Consider the following 21,340-nt stretch of genomic DNA (forward strand, 5'->3'; position numbering starts at 1 on the left):
GAGGCAGGAGGATCACAAGTTCAAAGCCAGCCTCAGCAACATTAAGGCACTAAACAACTCAGTGAGACCCTGTCTCTAAATAAAATACAAAATAGCGCTGGGGATGTGGCTCAGTGGTGGAGCATCCCTGAGTTCAATCCCCAGTACTCTTCCCTACAAAAAAAGAAAAAAAAAAAAACCTCTTCATTATGGTCAGAGGTTTGTCAATTTCTTTTTGAAATTTATTTATGTTTCCTTATGTAAATTTTGATACTGTGTTAAGAGTTTGCAGACCCAAGGTTATTTTGATTTCTTGGAAAATTGTTTTTCAGATTTTGTAATGGTCATCTTGCCCTTTTGGTTATATCATTTTCTATTCATTTATTTTCAAGATGTCTGGGTTATTTGTTCTAGTTGCATTTCTCATAGTAAGACCAACTTTATTTTTAAATCTAAAAGACTTTTTTCTTCTAATTTCTATTTTTAATCTATTTACCTGGATAGGGCTTATTCAAATATTTAGATTTATTTTACTATATTCTTTTCCATTTTTATTCACCATTTTTTAAAGAAAATTATTCTTTCTCATATTAAATAGAATAAGGTTTTACTTTTTCTTTGTTTGCCCTCTATTGTTATTATTATTTTGGCCCTTTATTATTTTGGATGTTACAAAATCAACTTTCTTTTTCTGTGTTTAATTTAATATGAGTATTTGACTTCCCAATGGCCAAAATTAATCAAAAACTTCATTCTTGTCCCAGATAGTATAAGGATTTATTTTAACTCTGATCACCAGCCCCCTATATTCTGAATTATTGTCAATATTTTGACCCTATTTTATTTATAACCTATTAAACTATCAATAGGGTTTATTTTCTTTTATTGAGACAATTTTATTTTCCTTTATTGAGACGATTTTCATTACATTGGTTCATATTTAAACTATTTTTCTGTCATTAGCTTTCAGCATTCTGTTGTATTCTCCTTCCTTATTCTCTGTTTAACTTTCTTTCTTTCTTTTTTAGTTTTGTTTTTTGTTTTGACATACATTCTTTAGTAGTAATCCTGTCAGTGTATTTGTTTGGAAATTGTTCATGTTTCTGTCCTATTTTGAATAATGGTTTAGATGGATTGAGTATTTGTTCTCTCTTAATACTGGGGGGATATTATTACTGTCTTCTCACGTCTTTTACTGCTATTGAAAATCTGCTCCATTTATAATTGCTTCTGTGTGAGTTATTTGTCTCTTATCTATGATTGTCTTTAAACTTCCTTTTCGTGTTCTAAAGTTTCCTAGGGAATCACTTGATTTAGATTTTTAAAAAAATTTCTTCAGCTGGGCTCAGTGGTGCACACCTATAATCCCAGCAACTCGGAAGGCTAAAGCAGGATTGCAAGTTTGAGACCAGTTTCAGCAACTTAGCGAGGCCCTAAGCAATTTAGCAAGGCCCTGTCTCAAAATAAAAAATGTAAAAGGGCTGGGAATGTGGCTCAGTGATTAAGTGCTCCTGAGTTCAATTCCCTGAACACTCCCCACCCCCCATTTTTTTCTTTGGCTTGGGCATTTTATTCTTCATTAACTTCAAGATTTGTGAATTTCATCAAATCTGGAAACTATCTTTTAATATTTTTATTATCTTCTTATAGAGCAAATGTTATATAAATATTGGCTTTTTTTCCTATTGTCCTCTCTCCTAACTTCTTTTTTTAAAAAAGAATTTTATTTGTTCTAATTGGTTATTCATGATAGTAGAATGTATTTTGACATATTATACATTTATGGAGTATAATTTCTCATTCTTCTGGTTGTACATGATGTAGAAGTACACTGGTCATATAATTATATATGCACGTAGAATAGTAGGGCTTGATTCATTCTACTATCTTTCCTATTCCCATTCCCCCTCCCTTCTCTTCATTCTCCTTCGTCTAATCCATAGTTACTTCTATTCTTCCTGACCCGCACCCCCCCTTGTGAAATTAGCATCTGCATATCAGAAAAAAAAAATTTGGCCTTTGTTTTTTTTGGGACTTCTCCTAAATTTTTATTCATCTTTCCAGTCTTAACTTCTCTGACATTCAAGGAGAGTAATTTCCTTAGAATCATCTTTCGGTTTATTAATTTCTCTGTAGCTATTGTCAATATGCTGCATAAATTGTCATTGTGTCTTACAATTCAGCTAAATGCTTTCATTTCAAAGTCCTAGGTGTTTTAATTCTCTTAATTTTTTAACCATTTTAAATGTACTTTTCAAAAGCTCTCTTTATGCTTTCTATTCTATTATTTTCATGTTCCAGGGAACTTATTTTCATACTTATTTCATTTTCTGATTTTTTAAAATTCATAAATGATTGTTGCTCATGTATTTTGTGAATTTTGATTGTGCTCTCATATTCATTGGGACTTGTTTTTTTACTTCAGAAAACCTTATGCTTTGAATTATGCAAATATCCTCCCTGAGTAGTTTTGTTTTCTTTTGCCAGTCACTCCAGAATGTTTTGTTAATTTTTTAAACTGAGGACGCCAGAATTACAAAAATAATACAACATGAGATTCCAATGCATAAGACCCACAGGCCTGTGTATCAGTTTTTCATGAGAAGACTTGCCCTCATCCTGCCACTAATACCTGGATAGGAAGAAGACTCTAGTCATTTTCCTATACAGAAGAAAGTATCTATATGATTCCTTCTACCTTCCAAAGATGAAGCAATATCAGACCACTCATTTATTAACTTTTATCTCTTTTTCTGGAAATTATGGAATTTCATGAACAATCTGGCAAGCTTAGTTATGCATTAACATTTACTAAATGGATTATATTTCATCTATCATTTAAAGGTTTTGCTATTGTGACTGTTCACACCATAATCTTAAAGAATTATCAGAGTTCCAAGTCTTCAGTTGTTCTTTAGCCCAATTTTTGAAGATAAGAGTAAGATTAAAAGACCAATTGTCATCTAGAGATGAACCAGGTATCTTCTTCCACACTCTGGAGCTTAACTTGATTTGAATTTAGTTGTTTGGAGCAGTTTCAATCCTGCCTCCAAAGTTTGCTTCTATGCTACAGGGAAGGGTTAAAATGTAGACCCTGTTACTTTGTCTTGAAAATAACAGAAAGCTTGTTTAAAAGGCAGAATTACAATCTGAAACCCAGATTTATCAAATTGAAAGTTTTTCAAGTGGAGCCTGGGTACTTTAAACATTTTCCAGGTAATTTCTATAAAACCCAAGTTTGATGATTACAGGTTTGCAAATGTCATTCAAATGGATCACCATGCCTCTAAGTGCTGAATGCATCTTTATTTTCTTATGTGCTTCATGTAATTTAATTCAATGCCTTACCCATATTATGTGACTGGCATTTTTTTTTTGGTTGATCAGATGTATAAATTAATGCTGGAATTACAGAAGAACCAAAAGAACTCGGAGCTTGCTACATATAATTCAAGGTCCTAAACACCTCTTCCCCAACAGTGGGCCAGGATCTATACAGGATTTGAATTATGAAAGTAAGGTATTTGCTTACTTAACCAGTTATAAGCTGTTAAAAATATATATTTTATATTCTATCACATATGTAATTTGTGTTATATTAATATATTTAATACTCATTCAATCAATATTGTGAACTCATGATGAAATACTGAGAGGTAAATCAGATGCAATTTCCTCCTGAAAGATATCATTTGAATGCATGTTGAATATGAGTTACATATAAGAATATTTGATTGGCTTTTTTTTTCAGGGCTGGCAATCCAACCCAGGTCTTTTATGTATGGGCCGTACCACTGAGCACATACTTAAAACCCATGATCTTAATTTAAGTTAGAGCTGAAATGGATACAATGCCCTCAGAGAAAATCAGTGACATAGAAAATTATTCACCCTTTCTGTTCTTCATAAAAGGTGGACAGCACTAATAAGCTAGGAGTATGATAATCTCAAGGGCAGCTGGGATTGTGTCTTTTAATTACCTGAAAATTGAAATCAAGACTTTAAGCTTAACGGGTAATGTCATTGACAGCCAGTATAAAGGGAGGGAAAACCAATTCGATGTGGTCACTGTCCTTAATAGACATGTTGATACTTTGGGAACTATATTTGTTTCTCTGATTGGTTTGCTCCAAATGAGTCAGGAAAAGCCACTGGAACTAAGGTGACAAGTTTCCATGTTGAAGGCAGCCATGTAATCATCTAGTCAGATGGGATTAAGTGAGATACCATGATGGAATCTAGGAGATGACAGAGTTTGTGAGATTATGCACTAGCAAAGGTAATGGCCTAACAAATGCCAAATGGAGTACTTACTAAGAACCCATGCACTTTACTTAGCATCAATTAATTTAATTCCTGTGACAAGACTAGGAGTTAGGAACTACTATTATGTGAGGAAATTTTAACATGATACACAAGACATCAACCTACAGGAAAATATTTATATAGCAGATTAGATTAAAATTAGAAAATGTGTCCATCAAAAGACAGCACCAATAAATGAAAAATATGAAGAACTCCTATAATCAATAAGAATTGGAATATAACCTAATAAAACAATGGGCAAAAATGCCTGAATAGAAATTCCACAAAAGAATATATCTAAGCAGCTAGTAAACAGATGAAAAAGTGCTAAATATTTCAAGCATCAGGAAAAATCACAATAAAAATTATAATGGGAAATCTCCATATGTGTACCAGAAGGCTGAAGTTTGAAAAAGACTGAAGGCTCAAGTATTGACAAGGATATCAAGCAAGCAAATGGAAATATTATACAAGGACATTAGGTAGGTGAAATATTACTGTGGTTCAATTGTGGTGGGTAGAAACAACAAAAAGGCTATTGAAAAGTACCCTTCTGGTATAAGCCCACCAGTCCGCCAGGCTTAGGTACCACACCAACTCAGTCTTGTTTCCTCCAAAAGTAGATGAATATAAGTTCACATTTCTGCAAGTATTTACCTCTAATAGGACTAGGATTCAGGCTTTCTGAGGTCTAGTCCTAGAATAGAATGTATCCATATGTGTTATTCCATAGACTTAAAGCTTAAATATGTCACACCCTAGGAAAGGGACACACTTTAGATGGTTTCAGTATGGACTGTACCCCAAAGGCTAGAGTGTTGAGGGCTTGGTGCTCTGTGAAACAATGTTCAGGGATTGAAGTTTGGGGAAGTGATTAGATCATAAGGTTTCTAACTTTATCACTGGGTCAAACTATTGATGTTTGATAACTATTGATAGAGCTATTAGGAGGTAGGGCCCAGTTAGAGGCAGCATGTCACTGGGGGCATGTCTTTGAAGGATATATTTTGACCCTGGAGCCTCCCCTCTGTTCTCCTTCCTGGCTGCTATGAGATGAGTAGCTTTGCTCTTCATACACTTCTACCATGAAATATTATCTTGTTACAAGTCCAGAAATGATGGAGTCAAACCTCTGAAATCAAGAGACAAAATAAATCTTTCCTTCTTTAAGTTGATTTTCTCAGTTATTTTGTGACAGTAACCAAAAAGGTGACTACCACACTGCTGTTATAATAAAGATCTTAGTCTTAGACAATGACAGAAAAATAACCTTATGTAATCACTTAGACTATTGGTTTCCCTTTAGGAGTTCAGGTTCAGATGGTGTGAAGTAGGGCCACTCAGCACATACTTAATACATAGTTTGAATTTTGGATATCCTGAGAGACCCATGTATTGAAGGATTAATACCAAGTCCCTGGCATTACTGGGAGGTAATGGATCCTTTTGGAGGTGGGACTTGATGAAAGGAAGTTAGGTCATTAGGAGCAAAGGCTTGAAGGGGAATATTGGGACCCTCTCTTTGCTTTCCTGATGCTGTGAGATGAATAGGCTTTCTCTACCATCTGTTCTTGCCATGATGTATTTGCCAACTCAGACCCAAAGACAAAGGGATCAAAAGGCCTTGAACTAAAACCTGAAACTGTGAGCCAAAATAAACCTATCCTCCTTTTATTTTGTCTCTCAGGTATTTTGTTATAGTGAGGGACACTATACACTCACACACTCCTCCATCTTAAAAATACCTTTTGGAAATTATGATCTTCACCTCTAGTTAGAGTAGTCTGGTTTGGATTTTGGAAGATCTGAGAACTGAGTTTTCTGAGTTCAGGCTTCATAAGTTTAAAACTAAAAGAATAACAATATAAAGTAAAGTTAAAAAAATAGCCCAATCTTTTCATCTCTCTAACTCTCTGGGTAACTTAGTAAAGTGACCACTTCAGTCTTATAGCCTCTGGCAGATATTTCTCTATCTCAGGTGCCTCCTTTGCCCTGTTTGTTTTATAGTGTTGTTAAAGAAACAGTTGGGTGAAAGATGAAAAAGCTCTTTCACAGACTCATGAAATCCTCTAGCAACATGCTTCAGTAAAACATTCTTTCTCCAAATATCTTTTTGGCCTGCCTGAAAGCTTTTCATCAGTCTCCTACAAAATGGAGATACACCCCTCCGCTGTGGGTTTCCTAAGCAGTAAGTGCTCAGTGAATGGTAACCCTAGCCTTTTAGGAATAATAAGAAAAGAGGAGACTCTCCAAGTTAAGGATTGGGGCTTCATCCCATGGGATACCCTATTCATATGCTTTCACCCAGTAGCACTCCTAGACTTCCTGTTTTCATGCAACAGGCTTTTCAGAGGCTAAGACTGTATCTGAGGGTCATTCTTAATTTAAACACAATACATGACTCACCCATGGAATTAAACAAAAGACTAAATAAATAACCATGTCTGTGAAAGGAATGAAGGAATTCCCCTCCCAGGTATCAATTTTAAATTCCTTCACACATTGTTGCAAATGTCACACATTTGTCTTCCATGCTCTGCTGTATAGGACAGAAAGGGCAGGTATGAAAGGAATAGGAGTGGTGGCCTTCAGCATGACCCTATCTCTGAGGTCATGAATGGCCAAGGTATCGGATTCTATAGGGCCAGGAAAGTGGACAGAGTGAACCTCAGTAATGACACAAGCAAAATTAGTCCATGCGAAGGTTGGAAGAGAACTGGGAGAAAAGATAAGTGGCTTAAATATCTGTTGCTCTGTGTGAGAAATAAATTAATGAGTCAGGCCAGCATACTATGTGACTCAGTGCAGCTTATAGCATCTATTTGTCTTTGATTCATGTTTAATCATTTCTGCACCACTTTCTGCATCAACTTGGTATAGATCTTCAGCTTGTTTTCATATCCTGGGCTCATTTGTCCCTATTATGAATGCAATTTCCTAGCCTTGCCTCCTAAAGCAATGCATCTTTTACTTTTATTGTTCTGGTTTCCCATGATCTCTGCATAGTTCAAACTCTTGATTAAGTGCCTTTGGAAGAAAGCAGCATTGAAAACAAATTCCTTCTAGCCTCAGGTTAGAATACAGCATCAGAACCATTGCATAGAGGTATCTCTAAATAGCCAACAAAAAAGAAAGCCATGGTTTTTAAAAAGAAAAACCTTTTCAAGTTTTGGAATTATATGAAATTGTTCTCAAATCTTTCATCCCCTTGTTTGGTGCTGGCTAGGAAATTTCCAAAAGCAGACAGAAGATCAAGGAGAATGAGGAGGAAATATTTGTCTACACTCAAAAATACATACTTGAACAAATGTTGCCACTGAGGCCTAAAACATGATCCAACATTTTTTCACTTTAAAGCAGTAGAAGGGGGTTTTGCTGGGCACTCCAACATTTCTGTTCCCTTTGCAATTGTTTCTGGTGTTCTTGCCTCTGACCATCTCATTTTCCCTACTAATTTCCAAATTTATAGAAGGCCTTTGAAAGTGAAAATAGGTCTTTTTTATTTATTTTTTTGGTACTGGGGATTGAGCTCAGGGGCACATCACCACTGAGCTATATCCCCAGCCCTATTTTGTATTTTATTTAGAGACAGGGTCCCACCGAGTTGCTTAGTGCCTTGCTTTTGCTGAGGCTGGCTTTGAACTCATGATCCTTCTGCCACAGCTTCCTGAGATCTTGGGATTACAGGCATCTGCCACTGCAACCAGTGAAAATGGATCTTATTAGTAATTATACTATGACAAATGTAAAAGCGTACTGTCTTAGAACAACCAGGATGATGTGTATGGCACTGCATATCTGAATAGGTAAGGCCTCATAAATCTGACAGACTGGGCCCAAAATATGGAGTTAACATCATCTCCCCAAAATTGGTCCCTGATACATTCCAACTATTTTCAAGTTCTGTCTTAGCCAGAATTTATCTTGTGTTTGTTTTCTAATTTAATTTTGATACAGCTCCAACCTCTTGGATAGTTTTCCTAGGTATGGACTTACTTTGTCCTTTTTTTTTATACTTAAGGCTATATCCATGATGGTGTCCCTATCTGTGATATTTGACCTTGATGAGCACACCTTTGTGAATCATCTTTTGCCTTGAGACAATTGGTCCAACTGGCTTAGTTCCATCTCATTTTTTTTCTTACCATTGAATACCAATAAATAGCATTCCACAATATTCATACATTTTTCCCCTCATCTATATACATTATATATAATAATCATAATTATAATTATCTACCTATTGATGATAAGGATTTTCGTATAATTATTTTCATTTGATACTCATAGCAAACTTGTGAAGAGGTATTGGATTCATTTTATAGATGAGAAGATGAATCTCTAGGGAAAATAAAATGAATAACTTTGAACTCCAATGAGATCTAAATGAGTCCCAACAGAATACAGTAAGTTTATCCAAAGGTTTTTACTTGGGATTATTTATAAAGCTGATAGAGCTAAGTGCTCAGTGGGTTTATTGGATCTGCGTTACTATGTTTATGTTTACACATCTTATTTCTATATAATTTCTAGAAAAGTGCTTCTTCTTGTGGACTAAATCTTTGCAGTGGGGCCATTCAAATGGGTTGCCCTAAACTCTAATCTGAAGGCATGAAGCATCCCACCTTGTGCATCCTGCTGCCATTCCCTGAGCACAGTCCCCATTTCATTTCCCTGAGTTTTATTTACTGTGATATTTCTTTTCCATTCTAGGATCTCAAGATCCTTAAGACAACACCTCTGCTTGTGGATGTTAGAACTTACTGACACAATCCTACCTACTGTGCCCAAGAATCAGGCCACACTGGCCTGAAGGATGACATTTTGGTTCTTGACTTTAGTTTGGACTTTTTAAAGCTGACTCTTTTGAGTTGATGTTCAAACTCAAAATTTCTTATCGTTATCTTCTCAAATAGCAGAACTCTCCTTTGTTACCTCTGTGACACATGACTACTTTTATCAAAATTCCGAGTTTATTTGAATACCCTATCTTCCCCCTCCCCAATCTCACTCATTTCACCAATTTTGTTTCTAATATTTGTATCTTTGTCAATAACTCGTAAGTTTTCCCTTGTTAAGTGAAACTTGTTACATTTAGCTGGTCTCGGCTGGAAGGATTGTAGTATCTGAGGGACCCACAAGAAGAAGCCAGAAACATGTAGAATTAGGGTTGGGAAAAACTAGCCTTACTAGTAAGCAGATGCTATGGGGAAGGTCATATAGAACCAGAGAACATGATTACAGACTGATGAACCTGCCAAACCAAAGGATGTGTCCAAAATAAAACAGAGTTTTTGTTCTCAGCCTGAGCCCACGATATGTCAATATCCAAAGGTTTCCCTTGCGGACTAAGGAATTCCCAGGCCCAATGATGCACAGAGCAAGTAACATCATGGCTGCAGTATTCAAAATCTGTAATATCAGACCCTGTAATATCCAGAATCTGTAATATCCAGTTAGAAACTGGATATTCAGAGGGAAAGGTCATATATAAACTGACCAAGGGATGGAGGATAACCAAGGGAAGAATGGAAGCATAGAGGATCCCAGGTCTCTAACAACAGAACAGAAGCAGTACCACTTGGTAGTGGATAGAGACTCCCATCACACTCTCCTTATCAGAGCTGGACAGTAACCAGCTAGAATAGAGAGAAGGGTCTTAAAGATAGCTGAAGTGGGGAAAAACACATTTATGGCTTTATAGTTGGAGGTAATTTGTTTATTACTTGGGATTATTTAGCTATTTATCCTTAAATGGTTTCATCTTAATTTTGTGCTTATCTAAATATTCTAATTTATACAACTATGAAGAAGCTTGTAATCCTTAACATCTGTTTTTCTAGAGTGGTGTACTAACTTAGGCAAATGCAAGCCTGTATGTTCACATCTCAGTGAGGAAATCAGATGGGGACCTGAGTGTCTCTCACACGTACCATGGTGAGCCTGTTCATCCATTATTGTTCAAAGAACGACTAATGCAAACTTAGTAGCTAGTCATTCTCAAACATTGATTTGCATCATAATAACAAAGGGAATTTATTGCATGTAGATTTTTAGGTCCTGCCCCTTTGGAGTCCCAGTTAGTAAATCTGTGAGAACAGGAATCTGCATTTTTCTAGGCACACCAGATGATCCTGATAGAGACTGTCCTTGAAACATGTTGAGAAACAACTTTGCGATAATTCAGGAATGGTGAAAGCCCTTGGATCGGGGGATCACAAGTAAAAGATTCAAGGAGAGGTGTTAAGAGGAAGGCAAGGTTCAAACATTTTATTTAAGCTGTGGCGAAGAATAATTCCTAGTTTGTTCTCTTTCATCTTAAACATATTTATTCTCTGTAGACTTGCCTTCTCATACATTATACAAATTAATTGATAGATGATGCCAATCACTTGGTCCCAAAGCTAGTAATGACAGAGCTGGGTCCAAACACAGGTCTGTTCCCAAGTCCGTGTTATTAGCCAGCACACTTTTTTGCTTCTCATCATGCAGTGCTGCCTCCTGCGACTTTGTTTTGTTCTTTCATTCAAGCACAAATTCAAGAATGCATTAACTCATTAATTAGTAGCTATTTCTGGGGTACTTACTATATGTTCCAGGTTACATATAGGTTTAGGTTCATAGCAATGACCAAAACAGGCAAAAATTTTCATCTTTCTGGAGCTAAGTTCTAGCAAAAGACAGATGATGTTAAATAATATAAATAAAATATGCACAGTGTCAGATGGTGATGGGTGCTATGCAGAGAAATGGAGCAGGACATGGGCGGACCAGGGGAGAGAAAGAGTACTGTTACATTTGAATGAGAACAGTTGGGGAAGACCTCACTGAGGATGTGAGATCTACTTGAGGGAGGGAGGGAGGGAGGGAGTCCTGTGCAGAAGCATGACTGACAGGGTGTGCCATGGAGCTTGGGTAGAGAAAGCAAGGGTAAGAGGAATAAGAGGCAAGGAGAAACTGATGATTATGCAATGGCCTATTCAAGAACAATGACTTTGGCTTGTGCTTTGGAATGAGAATCCATTAGGGTTTTGAGTGGAGAAGTGAAGAGATCTAATTTACAGTTTAAAGGAATCACTCAGCTGATTTGTTGAAAGTAAACTGGAACTGCAAAATGTTCACGAGTTTGTTAGGATGAGTCTTAAGTAGTCATAAGAGGCCACAAAAGGCAGTGGTTTATAAAAGACGGTTTGCTTCTTTCATGAAGTAGTTTGGGATGTGATCAGGACTGGTCAAATACTTGACAGCATTTCAGGACTCTGTTATGTCCAGGGTATTTTCCACTCTTCCATGATCAAATGGCTGACCCCCATGGCTGTATTCCAACCTGCAGGAAGGTAGAAAGGGAAAGGGAGGGTGTGTCCCTTTGCCTTTAAGGTGGTGACCCAGATGTTGCATGAACTGGGCCCATTGGCTAGGACCTAACACTAGACAACCTCCACTGCAGGGGGCACCAGGAAAGGAAGCTGACACTGGTCTTTTACCCAAATAAAGATATTAGTTTAGAAAGATGGCTTTCAATGTGTTGCTTTTGGGTCAGCAACATCAGGATTTGCTAGCAACTTCTTAGAAATCCCCTCCTAAATCCAGTGATCTGAAACTCTGGGAATGGGATCCAGTGATCTTCATTTTGACAGGTTTTCCAGGTAACTCTGCTGCATGCTCTGAGGAAGACTGGGGGAAAGAGACAGATTTGAAATAAAAGCACAGCATTAAATCATTCATTTTTTTCTTGCCTAATGTATTATCTAAATCTTATCCTATGTAAATTACTAATTAAAAGAGATCGTGTGTGAATATTAAGGAGAGGATACAGTATCATAAGTCTCATTATAGACATTTTTTTTCCTTTTAGCTTCTTCAGTGTTGTGCTGGCTTTGCTTGCAAGGGATCTTGAAAGAAAAGTGTACAGATAATACTCACTTCTATTATCTTCTTAGTCTATATTTATTCTCCTGCTTTGTTTTCCTTGGTTTCCATTCCATCTTGTCAGGAAACTACTGTGTGTTGTCAGAGTTAATTGATATTTCTAAGATATCTTAAATATCAACACATCAGAATGAATAAGTGAAAATTGCCATGTCTGCTTAGAGGAAACAAAAACTGCTTTCTGGCAAAGTCACTCAGCTTCCTCCTGTGTATGAAGAGGGTTGTCTAGTGGAGAGAACTCAGGAGTTGGAGTTCAAGGAATGGAGTTGAAAGTAAAATCAGATGCAGTTCTGAGGCCTTGGGCAAGTCACCAGATATTGGGCCAGAATTCGGTCACCAGGTAATCTCTAGAGCATACGGCATTTTGTGAAACAAAAAGGTACATTTTATACTCTCAAAAGGATATAATTCATCCAAAATGTTATTGGAATCATAATCATAGCTTCCAAAAAGTACAAAATTCACAGTTATGATTAAATAAGAAATCCACATATCAATGTGTGGGGAGCCACCTGTCACCCCTGAGCTGAGCTTGCTCCCCTCCACCTTGAGCAGTAGGGGTATGGGTCTGGCACACCTGCAAAAGCTGTGCAAGGCAAGCATCCTTTACCTTCATTCGGCAATGGAGCCTGCTTTAAGCCCCACCTGGGCTTTACCTAATGGGGTTGAGCAAACTTTGCTTATTTGGGTGGAACCTTCTCAAATGTATTTTCCCAATAAATAAAAGGTTTGGGGTGTGTTCGCTGTCTTGCTCCTTCCAGCCCTGGAGCTGATCTTTGGGTCACCAAGCTGAGCCATCCTGCCTTAGAAACTTAGGTTTGTGTGTTTCGTGGTTTCCTAGTTATTGATACAGCCAGCTCCCTGAAACCCAGTTCATATCGCCAGCTCAGCCAGCTGGTGATATCAGTGATCATCTTGGGAGTCTTTAGCATGCATTCCTCAAAAATCAACAGATCAAATAGATATAAAATAATAATTTAACACAAATGATAGCTTTGTGGTAATTAAGATGACATGTATCAGAGAATGCACACTATTTTTCTTCAGTTAGCATATACAAACTTGAGCATGCATTAAACAAAAAACTGATATACCCCCAAATTACAAAGAGATGTTCTTATAATATCTGGGTCACAACCTAGGTAATGACTGTTATTTTACTCAGTTTCCACTTAAAAATTAATTATATTCACCACAAAAAAAAATGTTTAAATGTTTATAATAAAGTCCAAGAGATTATAGTCTTTGGTCCCAGTGTAATAAAAGTAGAAATTAAGATAAAATGATATAGACAAATTACTTCTAAGTAATTTATATTAAAGAAGAAATTAGACATTATTTGAAATATTCCAAAAGAAATTATACATTATTTGAAATATTCCACAATATATAAACTTTTTTATGCAGCCAAAGCAGAACTTTGGGGCATGGGCTTAAATTTTGTGCTACAAGTGACGTGAAAAACATTTTTATTGTTTTTTATAAAATTATCAAAAATATGAATAAATGAATTTAGCATTTAAGTAAAGAGGCCAAATATGACTAATAAAGAAATCCCTCTGGGGCTGGGGTTGTGGCTCAGTGGTAAAGTGCTTGCCTAGCATGTGTGAGGCACTGGGGTGTATTCTCAGCACCACACACACAAAAAAAAAAAAAAAAAAGAAAGAAAAAGAAATCCCTCTGAAGAATAAAGGAATGAAAATATAAATGCAAAAACCAATTAAGTAGATCATAAAATAACAGACAATACAGAGAGATGAGCCTATGAAGAAAAAGATAAAGGTTTTGAAGTGTTTGATTAAGGAAAAAAGAGAGATTACATAAGCTATATCAGAAATGAGAAAGATGATAAAGATATGAAATATTTTTAAAATAAAATGCCAGTATTATTATTTTAAACCATCAAAATACAGTTTGAACAATTTTTCTAGGAATTGTGAGTATCCCAGTGCATCAGTGAGCTCTCCATTACTACCTAAAATAACTGAAAAAAAGAATTTAAAGGAGGAAGGACTTCTTGTGGCTCATGATTTCAGAAGTTTCAGTCCATGGTTACTTGGACCCTTCACTTTGGGCCTATGGTGAGGAAGAACATCATGGCAGGAAGCATGTAGTAGAACAGAACTGCTCACTTCATAGCTTCCGGGAAACAGAGATGGGGAGTGAGAGAGACAGGGAAGGAGCCAGGAAAAAGACATCTCCTTCAAAGGCATGCCCCCAGGGACCTACTTCTTTCCATTAGGCTACAAGGCCTAATTTCCCACTACCCATAACATCACAGGCTGGTGACTGAGCCTTTAGCACAAGGCCTTTTGGGGATATTTTAGATCCAAACTATAATGCCCAATTTGCATTACAAAGAAATAAAAAAATTAAATATAGTAAGGGAAGTTAAAGATATTGAAAAGATAGCAAAAGATCTGCCTCTAGAAAAAAACACAGGTCTGGATAAGTTTCAAGGCATGATAAATTTCCATGTATAATAAACTATGCCAATTATATAGAGAAAAAACAAACAAAACTAGGAGAAACTGTCAACTCATTCAGTAAGAATAACTTAATACTAAAACTGAAATCATATAGGAATATGACTAAGAGAAAAAAGGTTCAAAACACTTATGAGAGTAGATGAAATGCACTAAATAAATAATTAGCAAATAAAATACAAATTTTTAAAAGTATAAGACATAAAAAAGTAGAATTTATCCCAAGAATGTAGCAATTATTTAACATTAGAAAATTCTAGATTCAATTCCCCAGAAAAACATAAGTGTAATTCCCTAGAAAGATTCTAAATGCAATCCCTAGATTTATTATCACATCAAAGAAAAACTATATAATTGCCTTAATTAATGCAAATACAATTTTAAAAAGTCCAATACCCGTGACTGAATTTTTTGAAAATCCAAATATTTCAGAAAATTAAAGAAAAAAGACTTTAGAGTAAAAAAGGGTATTTACCACAATCTATAGCAAGTACTATAATGTTGCAACATTTGGAATATTCCCAGTACAATTAGGAAAAAGGCAAGAATTTATGCTATCACCCTTAGTATGCAAGCAGATATCTTAAAATGCAATAAAATAAGAAAATAAAATAAAGGCTCTAAGTATTGTTTTTTTTTAATCACTGCCTGCTTAGAAGTCAAAAGATAATCAACTGAGAAGCTGTCGAAGCTAACAAAAGAATTCAATGTGAGCTATGTAATGCTTTAAATAATCAATAAAAAAAAGAAAAAAATAAAATAAAATTTAAAAAAAAAGAATTCAATGTGTAAATCAGTGACAAATAAGAATTTTTAAAAATTTCAAATCACCAGCAATTGCCAATCAAAATATTTTTAATAACAAATGTTTGAAATACTTAGAGCTAAAATTAATAAGAAATCTGTAAAACACTACAAGAGGATTTTTCAATAAACTTAGGATAATTCTAAAGATCATCTGAAAAAAGTTATACAGAACTAGAGCAGTTTTGGGAAAAGAATCAGGAATGGTATCTACCCAATATAAAAACATTACAAAACTAGAAATATAAATCATTACTTTTTTAGAAACAGACAAATCATGGAACAAAAGAAAGTCCTTTAAAACAGTTCACTTGTATTTTGGTATTTAATTTATAGAAAGGAAATTCGTTTTATCAGTGCAGAAGAGAGAACTATCAACAAATGGCATAGACATGATTAAACAATTTAAGCAAAGAGAAAGTTTCTAAATCACAACACACACACACAAAAAAAAACCAAAAACAAATTCTAGACATATTAAATATTAAAATGAAACAAAAGGGAATTATTTTATAATTTAGGTGATATAGAAGTACTTACTATACAAAATTTATGACCTAATGGCATAAAAAAGAAAAACTTTTCACTATATTAAAATTAAAAGTTGCTGAACAACAAAGATACCATACACAAAGCAAAAAAAAATAAAAAAAAATAAAGCAACACGCTGAAGGAAACAGTGATATACTCATCTTTAATTACTTATTTAAAAGATGAAGATATACATCCACAGTGCATAATCTTTTATAAATCTATGGTAAAAAGATAAATAACATAACTGAGAAAAATGAACAAAGAGATGAACAAAGATGATATACAGAAGAAATTCAAATATCCATAAAAACAAATGAAAAGACAATGGGTCTCACTAGTATTCTGGAAAATGCAAATTAATATATAATTTTCTCTCCTCAGAGTCACAAAACTTAAAAAAGTACTAAAATTTAAAAGCTAACATTTAGAGTTAAAGAATAGATATTCTCTTTGTGGTACTATAAAATAGGTGTGACATTTTTGAGAAGGAATTGCAGATACTGTGTTTAGAAGAAATTTACATGCAAGTGTGGGGAAAAAGATTGAGGAAGAGATTAAAGTAGGGAAGTGAAGAAAACTGTTGATTTTATATAGTTCTCTATAATCGAATCTTTTAAAGTAAGAATATATTCATGTATTACTTATATATTTATTTTAAAATAATTAACTTGAGTTAGTTAGTTCTTGACTACAGAAATAGGAAATGCAACCTACTCTTGAAACCCAAATGTATTCATTAGAGTTCATTTTCATGTCAAAGGAGGACATGTCCCCCTAGAATATTTGGCTTAGATTCCAAATCATCAAAACCTAGTCTCACTTGTAAGAAATCAACAAAGGGCATGGCTTGCTCACAATCTCTCTGCTGCCACTTCCGTAAACATCCTTTTCTTTCCCTTTTAATAAACACAAATTCAGCTCCTCTGTTGAGTCTCAGGGACTCCTTGGTTGTTTCTACAGCATATGCCTCACTAAATCAGATTTCAGTTCACTGAATTTGCTTTACAGCTGCTACAATTCTTTGGGTTCATTTGGCTTAAGGGGATCTATTATATACAAGATGTTTATGTCAAATTTAAGAGGAAGGTGGGAGAGTTGAACTTGGCCAAAATAGCGAACTATTTCTAAACAAATTTAAGAAAGCCACTGTCTATCCATTACTCTTGCTCTTGATAAGTAAATTAAGAAAACTGTTGTTCATCCATTCTATTTGGCAAAATTCCAAACAAGGCTCACTCTTACTGTCTGCCTATCCTTTGCCTAAACCTGTACTGCTAAGTCCTGTTGAAGAAAACTTTGAACCATCCAGATGAAAGCCACTAAAAATGGTCAGCAACCCAAAGTAGACCCTTAAAACTCAAGTATTCTTTTATTCTTTTACAACTTCATTTTATACAAATCCAGATCCTTGAGTGCCACCTTGCCTTCTACTTCACTGAGAAATTAGACATTATCCCAATGGACTTCTTTCACTTACCCACCAGGAACCTATGAAACTCCTCTCCGTCCTTCATACTGGATTAGGAGACATTTCTCTTCCAGTCAAAGTTTATTAGACTGCACAGTGACCTGGGTCCCAACCCCTACCAACCTCATAGAATTCTCATTCTAAGGACAGACCCCTCATTTTTGCTACTTCTACTTCTCTGTTGACTTCATCCTATTATTATTTAAATATGCTTGCCTTTTCTGTCTCATAAAAATGAAAACTTTCATCAATCCCACATCTGCCCCCAATCTCCATATTTCTTTCTTTTCTAGTCATCTGTCTGAAAGAACACTGTCCTTTTCCTATGGTGAAATAATTTTTAAATCATGAATGTCAGGTATTTAAGTCATTAATGTCAGTCATTTAAATCAGTAATGTCAAATAGTCATAATATTTCACACTTATCTTTCTCCCTATTCAAGCAGGTAGTTGGGTCTCTGGTTCTTTTCTTAAGAGGATGATTGACCAGAGAGGAATAAGAGTGTGACTTTGAGTCTGCCCTTTAGTTCCATTGTGGAAAAAAGTAAAAAGATGTTTGAATTATAGATGAAATGAAGGGAACAGGAAAGAGAATTGCTTTGCTTGCTCTGTTATCCGCTCTCCCTGTTGAAAATATGTCTTTGGGTTGAAGTGAGGAAGGATGGATAGATAATGCAGGCAAAACCCCACAGATGAGGCAGCTTGTTAGTGAAGATCAAGAGACAAGCAAGAATGTACCTTGCTCTTTAGGCAGAGCTTTGAGGGAGGTCCCAGATAGGAAATGTCTTCCTGGTGTATTCAGACAAGGAGACCAGAGATGCTTGTGTCTGAAGCATAGCGTGAAGGTAGAGCTACAGCTTCAGGATTTAGGAGCCCCTGGAAACTTGAACAGGTGATGTCCAAGAAGCACCCTATATGTGTCTGTTAATTGAAAGCCTCTCCTCCTGACCTTCCCACGTGCCAAACTTCCCAGAAACTTGACTGGATCCTGAGATAGGAGGAGCCTCCAAAAGAACTAAGATTTCATTTTGTGTCTCCCTAATGGAATGTGGAATAACTAAGTATCCAGATGGAAATTATGTCAAGATAAGCAACAATCTTTGCATTTGTTAAATGCAACAGATGTGCCTTGGGCATTTTCTTATTTGACCACTGTTCCAGGTAACTCAGTTGACAACAGCTTTCTTTAAGACTTGTCTTCTGAACTTCATGGCACTGAAATATTCCAATGTTTTATCATCTTCTTGACTCCTCCTTAATCTTTTCTGGATTATTTTGCTGTTCTTTAACTAGTATTACTCATTTGTTCACTAAGCAAATATTTGTTCAGCAAACACCTTGTATCTGGCATTGTACTAGACACTAGACATAAAAACAAGGAACAAAGCAGACATATCCCCTTTTCTGATAGAGTTTACAATTTAGTGAAACTGAGAAGCTGTGTCTGAACAAGGACATAGTTGGGGGGACCCAACTTGAACCCAGGCTAGGAGGTATCACACACACTCCACCAACTCCACAGGATATCATCATAAAATATTGATTCAGTTACCTGCTCTACAGTAATGATTTATCCATCTCTAAATCAAGTCAGGTATCTGTCTAGAGTCTTAGAAGTCTTTGTCTATGTGCCTGTTGGGTCCTTTCTCTTGAATATTCTTTGAGCAGCTCAAACTCCAGAGGTAGCAAACTGGTTGGTTTTGCTTATTTTATGAATGGTATCCTAAACTTGGCTAAACACTTGAACTTTGTTCTTTTTCCTCTTCTCTCCATTAACTTCATCCTACCAGATCTTAAGTTCTATTGAGATATATGCTGCCTCTTGAATTTACCCACTCTGAACTCTTGCCTAGATTCCTGAAACAGAAACCTAACTGTTATATCCAAATCATTCTTCACGCTATAAGCCAACATCATCTCTTTAAAAGTAGCTCTTACTAGGACTCTTTTTTAGGTCCTCTTCAGAGATTTCCCTAACATGCTTGGGAAATAGCTCACCCACTCATATATGGTCCATAAGTCCCTGCCTGACCCAACACTAAAAACCTTCCCATTCTCATCTCAGGACACCCCATTTTTATCTCCGCATACCATTCCTATACAACATGGCAAAATTTGATCATCTATTCTTATTTTTTAAAATTGTCATGCCATGAGATCTCTTGCATGTGCTTCTTTGAGTGTGATGCCCCTCTTCCCAGGGACATATTTTTGCCATTTCCTATAACTTTCATTTGGAAAACTCCTCATCATCCTTTTAAGACTTGGTTTAGACTTTATTTCTTCCCTCATAGAGGTTGTATCTCTCCATGCTTCATAACACATGGGCTTTTCCCTGCAGTATGGCTTAATCACACTGTAATATTTAATTACTTGTGATCCCCCTTTCCAACAATAGCCCTTTGAGAGCTAGGATTCTCTATTCTTTTTGCCATAGCCTCATATGCACTTGATGGTTGGTATAGATATAATGCATGCATACTTTATATGTTAAAAAATGCATTTACACCGTAGAATTTTCTAAATGGAACTAAAGCTGCCAACATTTATAGTAGATGAAAAAGGCTTTGGGTTTTCATTTGACTAAATGCTATTTGAGATGCTGAGAAGCCCTGGGCAGTCACCTCTGTGATTAGGCAGAAAGAACACTTGTTGCCTGAATTTCCCTCAGAGGCAGATTTACATGAGCTAATAGGCTGAAGTCACAAGCCCCCTCAGCTGCACAGCCTCTTCCAAAGTCTCACAGGGACTTAGCAATGTGATTACAATAATATGGTCTTGTAAAATTTGAAGACGACGCTTGAACTGCAATTGTCTCTTTTTACTCCAATTTCCCCCCTATCATTATTTCTCTGGTCATGCTGGTTTAGCTATAGGCATTTTGAAACTGGGTAAGGGGAAGCTGAATCCTGGATACACTTAGTTTGAAATTAGTGGAATATACTTGTTCAGTTTATAGTTATTTCTATACAAGAAAGTTGTTACCCGGTAATGAATAAAAATATTTCGTTATTTTTCCAAATTTTCTTTTTTGTTGGTTTTTTAAAGTCTATAATTTTAATGAATTCTTATCATTAATAATCATCATATTTTACTACATTTCATATTTATAATTTCACATTTATTATTTTATATTATTTTTCTTTAAGCATTCACTCCCAAGTTATATAAACTTTGGGCCCCATATAACCTGAATGTGTCCTTGGCTTTTCTGAGTAGGAACAAAGCAAATGAGAGCAGGAGGGAATGAACTATGTTTTTTTTTTTTTTTTTTCAATCTCAATCTGTTTTCTACTAACCTTTTTGGCAAGGTCCAGCTAAGAAAATGATGTGAGTCACACAGTTGGCAGAGACATGGGAGTGAAGAGAAGACATTCATCTACTGGTCCTAGTCTTCACTGTATCTATTCTAAACATGTTTTTTTCTCAGTATTTACATTCCCTGGATTGGTTCCTTCACCATGGTCTCCTCTTGTCAAGTCAACAAAGGAATGCTAAAATGATACATTTCCAGGGAACAATGCAGATGTAAAATGCCAGAGTAGTTAAAACATTTTTTTCCTACTTTCAAAAAAAACCCTGCCTGCTATCTACACTAATACTGGGGACGGTCCCACCTATCAGGGAGGTCGAAGTCTAATAATGTTACAAGTAAGAAATTACCACATAATCTTAAAAACATCCAGTTGATTATCCAAACATCTGCTTTTACAATGGCCTTGCCTTGTACCTATTCAACAATGTTAATCGAACACTACTCTGTACATAAGAATTGTGTCTCTAAATGGGGGTAGTTGAATAAAGCACTCAGGTATGACCAAGGCCAAAATAGTGC

This window comes from Spermophilus citellus (assembly GCF_964194105.1).
Source record: "Spermophilus citellus genome assembly, chromosome: 14".
Taxonomy (NCBI): domain Eukaryota; kingdom Metazoa; phylum Chordata; class Mammalia; order Rodentia; family Sciuridae; genus Spermophilus; species Spermophilus citellus.